Genomic DNA, 7,250 nt, shown 5'->3' with positions numbered 1-7,250 from the left:
CCGTGCATGGTGGTAGCCTTATCGGCTTGCGTATTTTGTTATGTTTGGTTAGCTGTGGCTTCTCAAGAGACAGGTTCTTTTTGATGTATGATATGATGAGTTTACAACATACTTTTACAGATTGCCATATTGTTTCCAGTTTCGGTCTGATCATATCGAGCAGGTTCGTATACGGGTGTCTAGTTCGGGCACTGGTCATGGCCCATCGGTTTGGGTCGTGACATTGGAAATTCTGAGAGATGTTTGGATTGTCCAAAATTAGCCTCAAGTTTTGTGACACGGCCAGTCCTGTATATTTATTATTTTCATTTTAGTTTTTCTTTATGGCTAGTTAGTCCGTAAAGGCGACATTAGCATCTGGAGCCACGTGTCCTGTTTGTTAGAGCTAGGTTCCTTTAAATGTTTCCTTGTTGCAATTTTATAGGTTTCTTAAATGAAACAAATATTTCTATCTTCTTCTTCCTTTTCTCTTCTTCCCTTTTCTCTAATTTCTCCATTTCTGAGCTCATCGGAGCTTTTCATATCGTTACAAATGGTATCAGAACCGACGATACTCGATCTCGATTCTAGTGCAATGTCCAATTACTATTACTACATTCACCTCAAGTACCGGCTACCGCAGCCATATCAACTGCCTATTTGCATAATTCGCCAAGTCCATTCAAAGTTCAAGTTAATGTTATCCCAAACTTCTCTCGAGAGTCCTATGGGGCTGAGCTCATTACCTATTCATATGCTTATCACCAATCTCACTCTCATCAGCATTACAGTCCATATCTAAGTTCTAATCCTTATGGCTTTGAGTATTACCATCGTGATTCACAAACTTATTCTTACCAGGTTCCATATCCTTATCATTTTGATTGTAAGTATCCGGGTTCCTATTTCATTGAGTTGGGTGACAGTTCTGTAGTGTCAGTGACATCCACTGCTCCTGCACACAGAGATGAGCGTACAGTTACGACAAGATTTAGGAAGAGTAGAAAGAAGAGAGGATACGTCAATATCGGCCATGGCTGTATAGAAAAACACAGGTGCCACGACCTAAATTTCAAAGCCGTGAAGGCACCTACCTCAACCCCGTAGGCAAACCATCCAGACTTAACATAAATGTAGCCACTGGAGCCATTCGAAAAAGGGAGAAATTAGCACTACTTGGTGAAATAGGTTCTTTTAGAATCAATTTAAAACCATCTGCTAGAGGTTGTAACACTCCTAGTCAATTTTAACAAGTAGATTATGCGGAAATAAATAAATAATGTCATTTAAGAGTCATAAACAAAGTCTCATTTTCAGAATATGCAGAATAAGTACAACCACCCAAAATCTGGAGTCACAAGTACAAGAACTACTAATATAGCAAATACAAGTCTCGAGTGTCATCCGGATACACTGTCTGAATAGAAGAAAAGATAGAATAAGGTAAAAGAGAGAATCTAGTGCCACGAATCAGCCAGCAGCTCGCACAGAATCATCCAAGACAGACTCCTCAATGATCGGTGAAGCCTCGAGCTACATTAGTGCTAGGAACCGAAGCTGCACACAAAAGGGGCAGCAAGTGTACAGCGAGTACGAAAAGTCAACGAGTACTCGGTGTTCACACCTATTTTTTTCCCTCCAATAACTTTATTGAATTATTCTAAGTTCTTGAGTCACAAACAGAGTAAAATATACATTTTTTACAAGTCAAAATAATTTTACAACATTATCTCGGTGTCATTTTGCCATTTCATTTGGCAAAATATCATCAAGTATATTATTGTATATCATCCGATGTATTTGCATATTTTCTATAATTTCAAACATATTTATCAAGATTTTAACTCAAAATAGTGAAAAAATTATTAAATTAATGGTTTAAAACTATTAATGGTCAATTGATAAATATTTCACTCTGTTAAATCAAGAAATCTGATTAATTGAATAAGTAATCAATTATGTCTCAATTTTATAATTTATTTAGCTTTAATTGCAATTACTTTTAAAACGGCTAAAAACGAAATAGTCAAATCCTTCTTATATGTCAATTGTGGTTGTAATAGAAGACCAATCAATTTGTAGACTTTAATTGTGGCTACAATTGAAATGCTGTTTTAAGAGTTGAAATTTCAATTGTAGCCCTTTTTGCACAATTGACCGTCCCTCTATTTTTAAATCACGAAATTTGGGCCAAGTCCATTTGTTTTCGTCCATGACAACCCCTATATTTCTACCAAAAACTTAAACCAATCGGCCTAAAAATGGCATGTTTGCAGTGTACTCTTACTTTATGCAGCTGTAGTTCAACCGTTTTGGGCAAACAATTAATGCTTGCCTCTCTCTCTCTCTCTCTACCACGGTACAACCAAACAAGGTAGAAACCCCTCCTCTCTTCTACATTTTCTGTAAATCTAGGATCAACCAAGGACAAATATTATAATGGGATTTGTCTCATTGCTATTTTGAATTGTTGACTCCTATTGGCCTCCTGAGATTAGGCGGGATTCAAGAGGAATCCCCGAAAAATATCTCAATCCCACATTGATTTTCAACAACAAAAACTAGAGTTTTGGAGTTCTATATAAAAAAAAAAAAAATCTACGCTTCTCATTTGGAACAAGTCTCATTCGAGCAAACACATATACACAAGCTGATTTTTACAGCGAAAAACCTACGAATTCCTGTTTGGTAAAGTGATGGACATAGAATTGGACACTTCACTATTCTTTTCAAATTTTCGGGTTCAGTGTTAAAGTTTTTTTTTTTCTTTGTTCGTGGCTGCGTTTTGGTGCTGAGGAGCTCAAGGGATCTCCAACTCCAACTCTCGACAAAGGGCTGCACTCAAAAAAGGTAAACCTCTCTCCTTTTATTTATTTATTAGTAATTTAAGTACTTTCCTGTTTGTTTTATGTGTTTATGTGCTTTATATGTTTGTTAGTTAGCTGCTAGGTTAGTCTAATAGTTGTTAGTGTTAATAGATGTTATGCCAGTTTCTGCTTAGATTAGGTTTGTGTAGTTTCATATATGTCAAGGGTATAAATTAGTTGGTTAGTTTGTCCTTGATGTGGGTTAGCATACAAGTTAGTTCTGTCTTAGTTTATTCATCTATGTTAGCATGTAGTAGTTGAGTTTAAGTTGGGCAATCAGATTAAGCTTAATTACAATTATTTTGTAGTAGGTTCAGTATGTGTCAGTTGGCTATGTATGTTTGTATGAAGTTAAGTGTCCTACCATTGTTAGATTGACTTGAACTGCACCAATGTGCGTCCATACACATATTCAGTGATGGCTAAAATGATTCAATTGTGCTAGTATGTGTCCCTATGTTGGTTTAGCCTAATCCTATTTGAACTATGGCACTTATAGTAAGCACATATTGGCAGATCTTTTGAATTATCCAGGGCATAATCAAATCTGTGTATCCTCATATTGATTTGCATGTTCATTTGGTTGTTTAATCAGACAGTTTAAACACTCTATGCCTAAAATTACTGTTTGTACTGCTAGCATGAAACTAGACATGATCTCTTTTGCCTTATGTTATGATTGACATGTAAAGAATTGATTAGAAAGACTTACCTCTGGGTAATGAGTTTGGTTAAAGTTGTGAGCAACTTAAAGTAGCATGCCATATGCCTTGTTTGTGATCAGTAAAGATAAATGGTTACCCCTTTTTGTGTCTTGTATGACTTCTTGGACTGTTTAAATGATTGTGACACTTAAACTCTGATTTCCAGTATGCTCTGTAGCTTGTCCTTTTGTGTTGTAATTTGTATGGAATCATCTGTGGAAGTATTTGTCTGCTTTTTCCCATTTAGTTGATTAACTGAAACATGTTTAGAAAGCTAGAAATTTGAAGAGTATATTGTGAACCTTTGCATACTCTCTCAGACTGTTTGTTGGTACTCAAGTGATTTTAGAACTGAACTTGGGTTTCAAAATGTACTTTTTTGTCTGATATTGAAAATCTTCAGAGGATGCCTATGTTTGTGTCACTATTACTTGGCTAATCAAATAGAGGTTTAAGGTTAAAAAAGACTAGAAACTTAAACAATATGTTGTTGTCCCTCTCAAGTTAGTTCAAATTAATACAAAGCAATAGAGGTTAAAATGAACTGTTTGTATCTACCCTAAGTGTAAAAGGGATATAAGAGGCTGTCACTTGGCTTGTGAAGAGGTGGAGAGTGATGTCCTAGAGTTAGGGGTGCAGGGAAGGCTTTGAGTACTCACTCAGCCTAGTACTAACTAACCTAGACTGTTAGGATTCCTCTCCATTAAATCACAAGGCTATGGGACACTTCAAGGTTTCAGTAGGTAGAAAAGATGAAGATCATGTGAGGTTTATGTGCTAAGAAAGGGAGTTCTGGGTCTATGAATGAATTAGGAGTTGTTTCTGTGCATTTTAACTTCTTCTCCAAAGGAATAAGAGGATTTATCATTGTGTTTGGTATTGTACCTTTTCTGTTACCACATTACGCTATGGGTTAGAGGAATTAGAAATGTCATTTCCCCTTAAAACAGGCCAAACCATGAACTTATCCCCACCTGATTGTTCACCTGCATGAAACATGTTCAAAATAACTTGCATTATGTTATGTCTTGTCTAAATGTGAATGACAAAGTGTGTGATAAAAAAAATAGAGATTTTGGACTGATTTAAACGTATGAATAGGTAACACAAAGATGCCTGCTAGTGCTCATGATACTCCCATCCCCTTTGAGATAACTGCGTCATCGGTACTAGGTGCACAACAATTTGAGTTGTTATTGCTGCATTACTCTATCTAATCCCCTGCAAGTATATGACAGAAAATTTGAAAGTGTTAAAGGCCATTGGTTCTGGTTTTGGTACCTTATCTTGGCCATTTAGTCATTTCTCTTATTGGTACTATCATGTGTTAGAGTGAATATGAACCGCTTCCTTTCTGGTTAGACCATATATAGTCGAAGATCATCTCTCTCTATATATATGTATGTATATATATATATATATATGTGTGTGTGTGTGTGTGTGAAAATGATGTTTTTTACTATAGGTTGATTAGGTTGATTTCTCCCCTTGGTGAATATCATGAATGCTTTAGGAAGCGTATATGCTCTGTGTATATCAAGTGTATCCCTGTAAATCTGTGCATATTTGGTGTCATAGTCTAGTTTGAAGTGAATAACTGAACCTCCTACTTAAATCTTCTCCTCTTCTATCCATCTTGAAATTGGTATGATAAAATATGCTTCGAGTTATACACGTGTAGACCTTTTGTATACCCAGTATACAAAAGGTTTATACCACGCATACTCGAAGTATATCATTAGCATGTGGACTTTTTTTTTTTTTTTTGGTGCGTGTGTGTTTATATCGAGAGGCCAAGCCTATTCCTTTTCCCTTTGCTGATGCGCACTAAAACATGTTGGGCCTATTCATCATGTGCTTTTGTTGTTTAAATCACAATGGCCCATATTTGTTTCAAGTGATATGTATATGTCCTATACGTATATTTGAATATGCAATTGCACTTCAGTGGTATAGTTATATGGAATCTCGTGCTAAATAATTTGTAAGCATATATGCCCTCTAACCTTGATTTTCCTTTTCCCCCCGTGTGACACGGGCCAATTGGGTCAAGAGACGCATGACCAGCCATTTCCATTGGGCCTGAGGCCCAACACTGCATTTAGATCGAGTCAGGCCAGCCTAGAAGGCCCAACCATGGGTGAAAATGGTTTTATAATTGAACTGGTGGGCTTAGTAACCCCCCAGGCCGTTCTTTTTTCCTTAAAATAATTTTTGCATGATTGTAGATTGTGTTGTATACTCATGTAAGAAAATATTGAAACCCCTTTAGTTGGAACTTAGCTGGAATTAGGCAAACGATGCGTGAGATCGTTAGAACAGATAGGAACCCGAACAAATTTTCAAACTCAGACCCAACAAAAAATAAAGATTACCCTTTCTTCCAAAAATGATAAAGAAATAATTTTTTTTTGGGCAAAAAACATATATGTACATACTAAGAGGTTATATTTACGGAATATAACGATGCTTTTCAGTTTACAAAATATATCAATAGATTTGTTACAAAATCTATACAAATCAGGTAAATTAAAAAGAATTAAATAAAACACATTAAATAAGGTAAGGAGATTGTCTTCATTATTTTATCCAATTTTCTCTCTCCAATCAAAATTAAAATATATTGTTACCTGATTTTCTCCATACTCTCTTATTTCATCCACTTTTATCTCCCCATTCAAAATTAAGAGATATTGTTCTCTAATTTTCTTCAACTTTTATTCAAAAAGTCAATACTAATCGGTAGTTTTTATATACATCAGAAAACATGTATGTATAATTTTTATATGCAATATGTATAACTGTATAAATTTGTTATAATTTTTGTATATGAAATATGTATTAAAATTATGTGTATTTTGATTATGATAAAGTGCATATAAATTGTATAAAATTTAATCAAGGTATGTATAAATTTTGAGAAAATATGTATAATAAATTTGTAATTGATACAAATCAGATTTCATACAAAGTTCATACACCAGAAAATAAATTTGTGTAAATTTTTGTATGCAATATGTATAAATGTATAAATTCGTTATAATTTTTATGTATAAAATATGTATAAAAGTTGTATGTATATTTTGATTATGATAAAGTACATATAAATTGTATAAAATCTAATCAAAGTATGTATAGATTATGAGAAAGTATATATGTATATTAAGTTTTTTGATTGATACAAATCACATTCCATACCCGTATAATTTTCAACATTTTTTAGATTAATTTATATCGAATTTATTCGCATTCCATACACACTATGCCACATATATCTAAAAAATGATAGTATATAGCAGATTCCATACACATTTCATACATATACTAGTTTTCATCATTTATACAGATTTCAAACGCACAATGATCGCACATATCTCAAAATAATACAAATCAATTTTTATATACAATTAATACACATGTCAGTAATAAAAAAAATTGTAATATTAGTTTGAAAATTTATATTATGAGAGAAGATGAATTTTAGGTCTAAAAATGGTGTCTATCACACAGAGAGAGAGAGAGAGAGAGAGAGAAGAATCTTTTAAAAAAGAAGAAGTTGATTGGTAACTATCCTATAATTAAGTCCACATTTAAAATCAGATTCTTTTCCTTAAAAAATGTCCAAAATCGTGAGTATCTCATTAAGTCCGAATCTGATATTCTATTTAGTATACTTTGTAATTTTGTTGATATATTTTGT

At 33.9% G+C, this 7,250-nt stretch overlaps 1 long non-coding RNA gene across 1 annotated transcript; it reads left to right on the top strand.

Annotated features, from left to right (window-relative positions):
* Positions 1-2,221: 2,221 nt before the first annotated feature.
* Positions 2,222-5,830, top strand: LOC132037761 (uncharacterized). Its single transcript, XR_009409988.1, has 2 exons — positions 2,222-2,829; positions 5,343-5,830. It is a non-coding gene; the product is annotated as an uncharacterized LOC132037761 (long non-coding RNA).
* Positions 5,831-7,250: the final 1,420 nt, after the last annotated feature.

The sequence above is a fragment of the Lycium ferocissimum genome, chromosome 11 (genome assembly GCF_029784015.1).
Source record: "Lycium ferocissimum isolate CSIRO_LF1 chromosome 11, AGI_CSIRO_Lferr_CH_V1, whole genome shotgun sequence".
NCBI lineage: Eukaryota > Viridiplantae > Streptophyta > Magnoliopsida > Solanales > Solanaceae > Lycium > Lycium ferocissimum.
The sequence above is the reverse complement of the archived record's forward strand: the minus strand, read 5'-3'. Positions and strand labels throughout refer to the sequence as shown.